At 48.4% G+C, this 13,526-nt stretch overlaps 1 long non-coding RNA gene across 2 annotated transcripts in view; it reads left to right on the top strand.

The window, feature by feature from the left end:
* The first annotated feature begins 6,000 nt into the window (after positions 1–6,000).
* Positions 6,001–13,526, top strand: part of LOC108348587 (uncharacterized) — a 15,910-nt gene continuing 8,384 nt past the window's right edge. The window contains exons 1-6 of one of the 2 annotated variants that reach the window (XR_015641862.1): positions 6,018–6,257; positions 6,529–6,654; positions 7,261–7,385; positions 7,500–7,658; positions 8,492–8,586; positions 8,745–9,097. This is a non-coding gene — a long non-coding RNA (uncharacterized LOC108348587). Of the gene's footprint in view, positions 6,258–6,528; positions 6,655–7,260; positions 7,386–7,499; positions 7,659–8,491; positions 8,685–8,744; positions 9,098–13,526 lie in introns of those variants that run through there. The other variant, XR_015641861.1, reaches the window with a different exon arrangement.

Below are 13,526 nucleotides of genomic sequence, written 5' to 3'. Positions count from 1 at the left end.
CTCTCCATGCTCACAAATCTCAAATGTCCTCCCTGCCCATCCCAGTGGGCTAGATCTTAGTGCCCTGGGCTGGCATCTCAAGCCCCATCTACCTGGTCCCCCATAATCTCTGCCACTAGAGGAACATCCTAGGGCCACAGTTGGCTTGCCCTCAGTCCCTTTGGGAACTGAGTGGGGAATGCGGGTGACATTTTCCTTGCTGTCATTACCAGTAAGCCCAGGGCACAGTGTATGCATCTGCTTGCCCTACATAGAACCACTAACTGACCTGCCTGGCCCTACCTAGGTGAGCCTCGCTTTTTGTCTTCCATGGGACTCAGAAAGCTGGAGTTTGGTTAACTCTCTAGGACAGACTTAGCCGATTAGCTATTTCCCACCCTGACTTCTGGTCTCCCCTCTTCCCTCACTCTATCCTCACTTAAAATTTTCTACTCCAGTGTTTTCTTCCAAAATGTACTACTTGCTCCCTTTCCTTCTGTGCATATTCTGGGCATAGCACAGCCATTCCAGCCACGGACTCACAGCATCTGGGGCAGCCTACAGTAGGCCTGCAAAAGACTGAACCTGTCCATAGCCAATCATGGGAGGAGGGAGGGCTCAGAGGACCCTGCCCCTCCCTACTGAACTAATGGATTCTGCAGGAGGAGGAGGTGATATTTATGAAGTGTGTCCACTGCTGAACCTACCAGGCACCACTGGACATTTCCATGCCCATGGCCACACACAGAGTTCTGGTTAAACCCAATGGGAGGTCATAAACCTAAAGGGTGTGGACATGGAAAAGGATCTATAGAGAGGGGTGTGGGGATTGCAGGGGAGCGGGGTAGGACGGCAGAGAGAGAGAGAGAGAGAGAGAGAGAGAGAGAGAGAGAGAGAGAGAGAGAGAGAGAGAGAGAGAGAATGAATATGAATATGAATCAATGAGAGTAGTCAGAATGCATTACAAGCATGTGTGAAACTATGGAAGAAATTAATCAATAGTGAGAAAGAGAGAGGGACCTGAGGTCTAGAGAGAGAGGGGTACCGGGCCACATAGCATTTGCCAGTGAATATGGTCATGTCTTGATTTCTGCTTCTGGACGCGTCCTCTTGATACTCCATGGCTACCTCTACTGTTGGCTTGATTGATTTGCTCTAGTCCTTCAGCTCGGTCTTATAAGGAAGGAGCCGAGGGAGCAGTGACCCCAGTGTGAGCAAACACCATAGGAAGAAAGACTCCTGTCGGTTGGGTCAGCTCTTTCTACCTGACGGTTGGGTCAGCTCTTTCTACCTGACGGTGACTTTTGTCTGGAGTTTCTTGCTGATTCCAGGCATCCCCCTATGGCCTGTCCAAACCTGTTTCCTGCAGCGCCTCTGTCTGCTGCTCTGGGCGATCCTAAGCAATTATCTCTCCCATAAATGTGACGGATGGTCCCTCCTCGGACACTAAATCCACAGCTAAGCAGTTCATGCTCATTTGCAAATCAGCTCTTCTCTCTCCCTCTCCCCCTCTACCCATCTCACCCCCACCCCACCCCCCACAGCTGTTGATGCCTGATGCAGCCCAGGATTCATGGTTTTCATTAGTCTCCTTCCAGGGGCTCAGCTGACTGTGGAGGCTGCGGGGACAACGGCTTCCTCCCTTCCATGTCCTCCCCACAGGAGTTCTAACAAGGAGTTGATTTTCCGGGCTCATTAAAAGCAACACAATGAGCCAGCCAGGCCTGAGAGATGCTGCGGATATGGGCGTTCTGGCAAATAGCGTCTATGGGAAATCCATAGGCTAAACAAGAGTCTCGGGTCTGTGGTCCAGTTCTGACCTGCCCCTACCATGCTGTGCGACCTTGACAAGTGCTTTGGCTCTTCCCAGTGTCCCCTTTCCTCAAGGGATTTGGCTCTCAGCTGTAAGGGAGCTGGTGGTGGCACCATTCAATTGACTTGGTCAAAATAAGTTCAAATGTATAGTTGGTGTTGCTATGATCCCCACTTAGTACAGGAAGAACACAAATCACACAGAAGTTCCTTCATTTGTCAAGGAACCCATAACTAGTTAGTACAGAGTCAAGACTGAATGAATCTGTGGTCTACCTAGGGACACACACACAGGATCTTGCACTTTGAAGCGTGATGGTTCTCTTCCACGGTCAGCTTGGTGGGGTTCAGAATTGCAGTATACTTTTGGGTCTGTTTGTGGGGGGTTGTTCCTAAGGACATCACTTGAATGTGGGTGGCATCATCCCACAGTCTGCGTCTGAGTCTGATTAAAGGGGAGGCAGACCCCATCATCTGGAGGCCAGAGTTCATTCTACTCTGCTTGCTGACCCGCCCACATGTGAGCAAGCAGCCTCCTGCTTCTACTGCCCTGCCTGCTCTGTTCCCTGCATGACTCCTGATAGAGAAAACGCCTTCTAAAGCCCCACAGTTGGATCCCTCATCTCTAAAGTGAAGCAGTTGGACAAACCCTGTGGCCATACCCCACAAACACTTGGTGAGAAGCTTTGAAAACACATTGATTCTCAGCCCTACCCCAGTTCAGCTATCCTAAAGAGGGCTGGCCCTGGTTGTTCACAACTCTTGGCTAACTCTAACATATACATGGCTGACTGTGAGCAGCCTAGGTGACATCTAAGGTCATTTTCTACCCTAATACCTGTTCTGTCATAATCTATTTGGGTGGTTTTTATCATCCTAGAATTGAGGGTAGGAGCAGGGCTCCAGACTGGGAGGGTCATTTTTCAAGTCTGACCTAGTGCAAGCTTGCTCTCTCTATAAACACAGATACCTGGATGTTCCTTTCTTACTCCATTTCCTCATCTGTCACACTGAGTATTGTCACCTCTGCAGAGATTGGCAGGCCATGTGACCAGGCAGGGAGTTTAGAGAGGGCGTCTCTCTTCATAGACATTCCATTTTCAACTTTGTTTGCATGTTGTAGCCCCCTTCATTTATTTTGGTTGGAATGAATTAAAATTCTCCTTGGGATTAAAAAAAATGTAACCCATGCTATGCCATGAAGAAATTGTACCCTCCCTGAAGTATTCTGTCCCTCATTTCCAAACAAGAAGGCTGATCCCAGCAGAGTCTAGGGTTTTGTATTGACAGATAACAGCATGAACAAGGCTACTAGGGTGCCAAAGACAGATTGAGGTTCCATATTGAGCACTGAGCAGCCTTGTGGATTTGAGGCATTCTCCACTATCTGAAACCTCTGCTCGATCTCTGTAAAATAGGCCTGATATGTTCTAACTTACGGAGATTTTGTGAGAAGGTACAGAGGGGTGTTCTATGAACATGGGCTGGAGGCCATGACCTAGACGTAGGCCACAGAAGGCCCCTGAAAAGGTCATAGATATGTCATTATATGACCTAAAGAACCCTCAGGAGGAGCTTAGAGTGGTATCATTGTTTGGTTACACTTTCCATCAAACACAAGGAGCAAGTTTTAATCTTTGAATAGAGTGGTGAGATTACCAGATACAGCATGGCTGGTGGCTGAATGACAGGGAAGCTTGGGTTGTTCATGTCTGTGTGGTTGAGAGCTGAACCCCTGAACAGGGGCAATGTAAGGGAAGAGAGATGTATTTTGACTCATTTCAGGTTTTTGTTGTTGGGAAAGGCACGAAAGAGTTCATGGCAGAGAGAGATTGTGGTCAAGGCCGTTCCCGTCATGGTAGGCCAGGAAGAAAAGAGAGCTAAGATGAGATTAAAGGTAGATATAATGATCAAAGATCTGCCCTGGTGACCCACTGTCTCTTAGGAGTTCTACAACCTCAGGGACAGTGTCTTCAGTGGGGAGACAAACACTTAAAACATGTGCCTGTGGAGGACATTTCAGATGCAAACCAAACTCTCCAAACTTGTGTGTCAAGATCTTAATGCAAAAAAATGGTGGCATTTGGAGGCAGACCTTTGGGAGATGATGAGTCATGAGGATGGGGCCTTCATGTTGGATTAGTGTCCTTGAGAAAAAGACTCAGAATCTCTCTCACATGACGCAAATGATGGCGGCCTGTGAACGGAGCCTGCCAGCACCTTGAGGCACACTACTTATTGATGGGGATAGAAAATGCTGGGTTTTAATTTCTAAAGGACTCACGGTGATGGTGGGCTTTATGGAGAAATTCAGCAGGTGCCTGAATGCACTTTCATGGAGAAAGTGACGTCTGAACAGACTCAGGGATGATGGCGGGTGAGCTTTGTGTGGTACCTGAGGCAACAGCCATCCAGGACACAGCGGGGGTGGGGTGGGGTGGGTGGGGTTATCCACAAGTGTGTGGCAGTCACCAGCATTCAAAGGAATGCTGGAGCAGAGAAGTCATCCAGGCATGGGCTAGGGACAGGTTAGTGGGTGGAAATTGAAACGTGACAGAGCCGACAGGATGAACACTCAAGGGCAGACGAGAAGGGACTCATGAAGTAAGTGGTTAGTGCGGGGTGAGAAGTGGTTTGAAGGCTACCTCAGTGTCAGGAGTCACCTACATAGGCTAGCAGGCGATTTTCCTAAAGGTGGCCCTGCCATTTTTGCATGGTCTTTGATGGGTGAGCTCTAAGAGGCAAGGCCCAAAAGAGACATCATCTCAGCATTTCTTCTTAGAGCTGGTAAATCTTTTCTGTCACTGTCAAATTAATATAACAATCCCTGGGTCTTAGCCCACCCTCTTGGGCAGATTTTCTGCAGATCAGCAAAGATGTACTCTCTTGTGGCAATGCTATGTAGACAAGTAGATGATTTCATAATTCCTAATAATGAGTATATAGAATTCCTAAATTTATACAAGTAAAATTTGAGCCCTTTATAACATAGGCTGCAACTAGGACTGTGCAAACCTTATGTGTCTCAGGGCTAATTGCACTGAGATAGAAAGCCATCTTGAAACAGATTTATGATCAAGGAAAACATTCCTTTTAGGCTGGTTGTAAAACCACTATCTGATAACTAGAGGTGTAAGGATAAAAAAATATAAAATATTGTCTGGTTTATTATACAAAACTTCAATACTAACAAGACACAAGGCAGGTGATTTGCCTCTTGACAAAACCACGCTAACTTGAGACATAAGAATTGTTGTTTTAAACTCCTAATGAACCTGTGGAGCTAGTGACAGATAATGGATGTTTAATTAGATAGCCAGTCTTAATGGAAACTCCTGTAATAACCTATTCAATTTTTGGTTTGCATTTATGTTTGAACTTGGCTATGAACTTATAAAAAAGGATGCTTTAGAATGTCATGTGATCGTGTCCTGAAAAAGTGCAAGAACTAGGAGGGATGACAAGGAGAGAGCAGAAGAGAGAGAAGGCAGAAGAGAGAGGAGAAAGTGAGCAGAGAGAGGAGAGAGAGAGAGAGAGAGAGAGAGAGAGAGAGAGAGAGAGAGCACAGAGACAGAGAGGGGTGTGTGTGTGTGTGTGTGTGTGTGTGTGTGTGTGTGTGTGTGTAAGCATGGATACTTGTGGAGTGGAAGAAACAGGCGGTTGGACTAGACAAAAATGTAAATATGAGGGGTTGGGGATTTAGCTCACTGGTAGAGCGCTTGCCTAGCAAGCGCAAGGCCCTGGGTTCGGTCCCCAGCTCCAAAAAAAATGTAAATATGTCTCTGAATGTGTGTGTGTATACATGTGTATAAATTTCTGTGCATACTTGCTTATGTAAAAGTTTTTCTTTCTACAAGTTGACTTTGTTTTCCTGGTTCACTAAAGGTAAATTGCTCTAAGATGCCCTCTCACATAGGCACTGAGAAGTGAGGTTTCCGTGCAAGACAGAAAGGAGCCTTAGCACTAAATCCTCCACTGAATTCCCTGCTGCCATACAGCCTGTGTTAGTTGACAGAGAATTATAACGTAAGTTTATAAAGTTAGACTTAAGTTTTCCAGCGCTTACCCAAGCACTGAGAATTATAAAGCAAATAGTAAGAGATAAAGACATAAGCCTCTCCAGTGCTTCATGAGGCACAGAACAGGAAGAAAGAGTTAAGTTCCCTACGAGGCCAGAGGTCATCAGTCCTTTGGCCTACATCTGATGCTGTGTCTGGCTTCAACCCATTCCAGCTGGATCAGGCATTTTGGGTTCCCTCTGTTATCAACCCTCCACCCTGCCTTCCTCTTTCTCTCTCTGGAGTGGCTCCTTCAGCTGCTGTAGAGACTATTCGCTTGTCACTTGCTGTCCTGGGACTACTGCCTAACCCAAGAGGAACCTCCGTCTAGGCCATCCTCAGATCCTGAGTTCTCTGGGTCTCCTGGAAGACAACTTTGTACACAGAACCACGTGCACAGGGGCTGAGGTGAGAGAGCGAGTGGTTGTCATTTCTGTTGCAGACATTACTGCGTACCTCACACAGGCAAACCAGAGGCTTACTGGCCAATGGAACTAGCTCAGTCTGTGGACTCCAGGTTCTGGGGGAAACTGTTATAAAAAACAAACCAGGGAAGCTATAGAGAAAGATACTTAACATTGACGGCTGGGCTCTACACACATGCACACACATGGTGTGTGTGTGTTCTTGTTCTCTCTCTCTCTCTCTCTCTCTCTCTCTCTCTCTCTCTCTCTCTCAGGAAATCAGATCATAGAAGTATTCTGGGAAGGAAAACATCAGACGAGAATGAAGAAAAGCCTCAGGAAGGACTTTCAGATTCCCTGACCCAACACTGCCCAATATGAGTCACCTCAGAGGCGGGAAGGTCTGTGGGATCGTTGGCGGCTGTGGATTTGCTGGACAAACTCCATCTTTCTCTTGGTCTGCTTATATACCTTGGTAAAGGCAGGCGGTGGTATCTATGTCTTCAGTAGAGCCTGTGGGAATGTTAGTATCGATACCCTGGTGTCTTTCTGCCGGGCCCTTCCGGCTAGTATCCCTTTGAATTGCTCAGGGTCATCTCAGACTTTTTCAGTATTCCCACAGCCCCAGGCCATATTGTTTGTCTCCCCCCCCCCCCCCCCACCAAGAACATCTTTTCCAGAGACACTCTGCAATTTTCAGGCACTTGGTTGGCTTGAGTGCTGGGGAATACGGAGAGTTACAGCTCTTTTTATTTGGGAGTAATAGAGGCTACATAGACCTTGGGGAGTGGGCAGAAGGCTTTCAGGGAGGTCCTGGGAATGTTTCATTTGCACGAGGAGGAATTCTAGGTGCTTAAATCTGCAATTTGGCCACAGGACTACATGACTACCTCAATGGTGGCAGAGGTGGGGGTCTTGAGGATTTGGGAGGGAGCCATTCTTACTCCTGCCGGGATCAAATGAGAGATCAGGGGTTTGGACACATCACAAACTTATTCTTGCTCCAGGTCCATTGCCTCAGTCCTACGGCTTGTTTGCCCCACAATGCTGTCCAAGATGCAGTCATGAGGGCCACATTCAAGTCTTCCATCAAAGACCATGAGGCAGGGTCTCCCAATTTCTATTGACACAGGTGAGAAATGGGGATCTTCACTGGTCACCTGAAAACTTAGCAAGCCGTTCCCTTCTATACTCATCCCTGTGGAAAGTTCTAGACCAATTCCGTTCTCTTTTTTTTTTTTTTAAGGCATGGTTCCTCCGGCCAAAATTGCCCTTTCTTCGTTTGTGTTATTCTGAGCACCATTCTTCCTCTGTGTCTGCCTCCCTCTGTGTGTCTGTGGTGTATCAGAGCCCAGGATCTGAGCCCTCCGCTTCTCCGTCAGTCTGGGATCTGCACGGCAGCCAGGTGACCGCCCTCTTTAAAGCTCAAAGTGCCCCCTGCTTTTTCTGGAATCTGTGCCCTGCATCGGGTTGAGCTCAGTGGTGGTTTAAATGAAGAGAAATCTTTGAAGATGCCCTTCTCTGACCTCTTGCCTCTACAAAGACACAGACCTTTCTGAGCACCACTTTCCAGTAAGGTTTGTCCCTCAGAGCCAGCATGGGGGAGGCTCGCCTTTCGAGCAGGCCTCCTGACAGGTTTTGGGTTTTTCTCTGATCCAGGTTTATATAATATTCATTCATTCAGGTCACCACCTTCCTGTCTCTCTACCTAAGCACAGACCAGAGCAAGAGCCACAGCCGGTCAGAACACTGGGCCATTTCCCCAGCTAGGAGCACTCTCCTGGGAAGGACTACAACTTAGTGACAATGACAAAGAGATGAGTTAGCAGAGATGCTGGTGACTGCTCTGGGTACATGTGGTCTTAGACGAACATCTGAGTTCTACGAGCCTTGGTTTCCCTGCTGAACATTAAGGGTTGTAACATTGTGCCCTGCCTCCTGGATCTATGTCAGCCTAGAACTCCTCAGTGTAATCTTACTTGGAGAGAGGCTTTGTAGATTTGGCCAAAGTAGGGATCAAGATGTCATTAGATGTGTCTTAAGTCCTTCTAAGGGGATGTCTCTGTGTGAAACAGACTCGGGGGAAGACCCCTGTGACAAATGGTAGCAAAGAGAAGGAGGAAGCTACCAGGAGCTGAAGCAGTTAGATCCCTAGGGAGGAATAATGGGTCATGGGAGCTCCAGGAAACCAGGGCAGGGTGTCATTAATCAGACATGTTCTTTTCTGCCTCACTACAGGGAAGACCAGACCACAAAGAGCTGTGTTCTCTTGGGGAAGAGACACTGCCCCTACCAGGAAGCTGGAGGCTGAGTGGCTGGAGGGGCTCTCAGAGGTAGAGAAAGAGAGAGAGAGAGAGAGAGAGAGAGAGAGAGAGAGAGAGAGAGAGAGAGAGAGAGAGAGAGAGAGTGTGTGTGAGTGTTTATTAAGAGGGTGGAGTGAGTGGGAAGGGGTGGGGTGCATGGGTTCCTGAGGCCATTTCTGTCATTGCAGCTCCTGTCAGTGTGACCTGCTCCCTGGGGTTGGGGATACAGACTGGCTCCCATTGACTTAGAAAGCCGGCGGTCTTCTGTGACCCATGTCATCTCAGCCAGGACAGGGAAAACATTCAAGGTTTTCTAACCGAGCCTGAAACTGTCATTTCCCCAGGCCTGGTGCCTATTTGAGGGAGGGAAAGGGATGGCTTATCTTGCTGTGAGTTGGACCATACAGCTGTCCAGGGGTGACTGAACAACGCCTCAGTCTATGTGATGAACCATTAGCTCATAGTACACGGCAGGAGAGGAACGAGATGAACGGACAACTGTTAGGCTTTGTATATCAAGCCTCTCCCTCTGGAAGACTTCATACTTAGTCAGTTCCACTCTTTTTCCAGAGTCCTGGCCACAACAGTCTATTCTAACAGTGCAGTCACAAGGTCACATCACTCCAATGTCCTTGTCATCTGGCAGGGCCCTTGATCCTCTCCAGTCAACCCTGGGTTTCCTTCCCTCCAGCTTCCCAGAGCCCTGGGGACAGACTGTCAGCTTCATGAGAAATGGCCCCTAGGGGCACAGCTGGATGGGACCATGGTGACGCACTGTGTGGGTGAGGGTGTGTAGTGGGGTCCAGGACAGAGTTGGGGTGGGGGCATGTTTAGGGAAGGGGTGCTCAGGACCCAGAGCTGAGAGCATAGGCACTGACAAGACAGTGCTTGACAGGGCGCTGTGCAATTTGTTTGGCTTTGAGGATCCTGATGGTCAGGTATCCAGGTGGCCGGGGCAGGCTCTGAACTTGTTTTCATGATGACACCTGCCTACCCTGTCTTGTTCATGGGAACACAGTCACTGGCTTCAGGGTCTTTTGAATTCATGAGTCAGGAAGGTTATGGGTTTTTCCCTCAGACTTGGTTGGAAGAGAAGGACAAGGCCAGTTCCAAGAGGCTGCCCATGTCCTTTTGGTAGGTCTGAAAAGCTATGGGGGTTGGAGGCTACCTTTCGCCTTTCACCTTTCACCTAGTCCTCATTGCTCCTGTCAACCTCAAGAGTGTGGTTGTGAAAACATCACACCCCTCTGCCAGGGAGCTGGTGGGACTGGGGAGTCTTAATTACTATTTGCAGGAGGCCTGCTGCAGGTCCTCTACGTGCCAGGGAGGGCCAAGGCACTAGGCACTTGGCACAGCGATAGAGTCTGGGCCTCACCCGTGCTCTCAGCCCGGAGTGAAGCCCTTGCTAGGAGGACTGAGGGATGAGTTGAGAGTGGAGCACCACAGTCAGACTTTCCCACCATCACAATGATGAGAGGTCCTCCTCCCCCTCCTTCCCCCATTTCCCCTCCTCCTCTTCCTCCTGTACACTACGGCCAGCTGTATTAGTACAGTCCTGCTCTTTCATTATTACAAAATACTCAAGGCTCACACACACACACACACACACAAACACACACATATTTATACACACACAAACACACACATATACACAAACACATAAACACACACACACACACACACACACACACACACACACACACACACCCCTGATATAGTTCACAGTTCTGGAGAGAGCTTGTGTTGGTGAACCACACAAGGCCTTGTAATGGGAAGTGTCTAAGGCCGCCAAGAGGAGAGACAGCAGCTCCCTTATAGCACCTGCCATTCTTCCAGGAACTCCTCCAGTTCTCAAACCTTCACCACTCCCTTCTAAATGCAGTTGCCCCTCCCTTTCTAATCACTTTCCCTGAGGCCCTGTGTCCTAAAGATTTGTCTTTCTTTACACCACCACAGAGAGGACCAGGCTTTCAACATGCAAACCTCCAGCCCTCTCATGTTTTATTCAAGTGAGAGCAGAAGGCAGCGAAGGAAGTTGGGTGGTGGTAATACTGTCTGATTTGCTTTTAAGAGAAGAGTCAGAGGCTACACAGAACAAGGACTGTGGCGGCAAGGGTCTGGGACAGAGGAGGGTGGCCTTCAGTGGAGAAAGGAGCAGGAGTCTGGAAACCATTTTCAGAGGTGAACAAGGAAAGGCGGGAGTCTGTGGCCAAGGGGTGAAGGGATTCCCACACAAGCCAACCCTGGCTCTCTGTGATTTCCTTTCCTTTCCCCCACATTTGAAAATCCTGCAGATGTCACTGATCGGCCACACAAGCCCTCTGACTCTGTAACTCTATGTAATGTGTAATTATAGCAACAGAGGCGTAAAATTACCAAGGACAGGGAGCTGCAGCGTAATTACACGATTCTTTGTCATTTGGATTCTTTTTTTTCTTATTCTTTCTTTTAAAGCTGCTTCCATTAAACGCTCCAGTGTGGTGGGTGGGAGAGCAGGTGGCAGATGGGCGGGAAGATGAGCGTCAGCGAGTCAGCGAGGACTGAGTTCAGCATCGCTAGGGTTCGGAGTGGGGGGAGGTGGCCGAGGCTGAGGTGAGTGAGATCTGGGCGTCCCTTCAGTCTACAGTATTTTTGTGCATCCATCCACCCTTAGTCATCCTTAGCAAACAGTTTCATTGCAGCTCCCCACCCCTGCCCCTGTGGTAGGCAGCTCGGAGTGACCCTGCAATCACCAGGAGGCAGAACCATGAGACCGGCTGGGCACCGCAGCCCGCTCTCACCACCTCACACCACACATGCGCGGTCACAGCTCAACCCTGATGGCATGGACACTGCTGACACAACTCATCCCTGACCACACATACCACTGTCATGGCTCGGCTCTTGACACCACACACAGAAAGAGTGAGTGTTCGAGGCCAACCTGAACTACGTAGTGAGATCCTGTTGTGAAAGAAGGAAAGAAAGAAAGAAGGGAAAAAAAGGGAAGAAAGAAAGAAGGTAGGAAGGAAGAAATAAATAAATAAAGAAAGAAAGAAAGAAAGAAAGGAAGGAAGAAAGGAAGGAAGGAAGGAAGGAAGGAAAAAGAAAGAAAGAAAAAGATTATCCCTGTGTGTGGAGGTGGGGTCAGCATCTGCAGGGCTCGTTGTCTTGGGTGTATGGGGAAGGAAAACGTTAGTCAGCAGATCTTTTGACTCTTCAGCCTCTGCGGATCTTTTCCTGGAGAAATTTCAGCTTCTTTGGGGGAAACCATGTTCTTGTTCCTGTTTTGCTTGAATGGAGGCTGTTTCTCAGCACGCTAGCTAGCCTCCCTGTCTAGTGCCCCCTGCCCCCTTTCTGACTGTTGACTGTGGAGACCTCTCCATATTTCTGTCTTAGTATTTTTAAAGAGTTGGGTGGAGAACTAATTGATTGCATAATTGAGTAGGTTTAGAGCAAGGGACCTTAAGTTTCCTCTGATGGACATTGAAACAATTTTCTTGGAGCTGCAGTTGTTGTCTCAGTTGGCAGAGTGCTTGACTTAGCATCGAGTCAGTGTTTTCCAGAGGAACAGAACTGAGGGAGTGAAGATATATGAAAAGGGTTTGTTAGAGTGGCTTACAGGCTATGGCTAGCCCATCAATGGTGCCTCCTGACGGAAAGGCCAAGAATCATCGAGTTGTTCAGTCTATGTTAGAATCCAAACAATGTAGACTCCAATACCAGCAAAGTAAATGTGTCAGCAGAAGGGTAGATGAACTTGCCAGCAAGAGTGAGGGCAAGCAGGAAAAAGAAAGTCTCCCCTTCAAGTCGTTTTACTTGGGCTGCCACCAGAATGGGTACCCAGATTTAGGGTGGGGGTTCCCCCCCTCAAATGATCCAATCAAGAAATTCCCTGAGAGTCAGGCCCAGCTACTTGAGTGTTAGTAGACTCCATATGTAGTCAAGTTGACAGCCAAGATTATCCATCACGCACTGGGTTCCATTCCTAACACTGTATAAACCAGGAATGGCGGCTCATACCTGTAACCCCAGCACCTAGGAGGTACGTGCTGGAGGATCAGAAGCTCAGTATCACCATTGGCTACATAGCAGGTTTGAGGTTGGCCTGGGCTCGGTGAGACTCAGAATAAAACAACCATTTTCCTGTTTCGTCTCTTCGTTTTTCCACAGCCAGTACGGTCTGAATTTGTCTCCCATGCCTTGCTCAAATATTTTTGTGGAAACCTGATCCTCAGTGTAATAGTGTTGAGAGGTGGGGCCTTTTCAGGTAGGACAAGAACCTCGCTCCTTCACAAGACCATGGTGGAGAGAGACGTTCATTCTGTGAGGCCCCAGGACACCACAGTTTGCCCAGTACCCTGGGTGATTCGATCAGCAATCTTGCTCCTGAGGGATGTTTCTCAAACAGTTTTCCTTCCTCCAGAAGGAACTGTCTTCGTGGTTTCTGATGTTGATGCCAGTGCTTACGTGCAGCATGTGGTAGCCTCAGTCATCGGTGTAACTGGGTTTAGCTATGTGGTGTGAACTTTTGGCAGGGTATTTTCAATTTATGAAACTTTCTTTTTCTTTTTTTCCTTTTCCTTTTCTTTTATTGGATATTTTCTTTATTTGCATTTCAAATGATATCTCCTTTCCCAGTTTCCCTTCCGGAACGGAAACCCCCCATCCTGTCCCCCCATCCCCTGCCTCCATGAGGGTGCTCCCCCACCCAGCCACCCACCCACCCACTCCTTCCTGCCTCCTGCCCTGGCATTCCCCTACTCTGGGGCATCGAGCCTTGACAGGACATAGTGCCTCTCTTCCCACTGATGTCTGACAAGGCCATCCTCTGCTACATATGCAGCTGGAGCCATGGGTCCCTCCTTGTGTATTCTTTGGTTGGTGGTTTAGTCCCTGGGAGCCCCAGGGGGTCTGGTTGGTTGATATTATTGTTCTTCCTATGGCATTGCAAACCCCTTCAGCTCCTTCAGTCTTTTCTCTAACTCCTC

This window comes from Rattus norvegicus, chromosome 17 (genome assembly GCF_021556685.1).
Source record: "Rattus norvegicus strain SHRSP/BbbUtx chromosome 17, alternate assembly SHRSP_T2T, whole genome shotgun sequence".
In the NCBI taxonomy this organism is placed as follows: domain Eukaryota; kingdom Metazoa; phylum Chordata; class Mammalia; order Rodentia; family Muridae; genus Rattus; species Rattus norvegicus.
The sequence above is the reverse complement of the archived record's forward strand: the minus strand, read 5'-3'. Positions and strand labels throughout refer to the sequence as shown.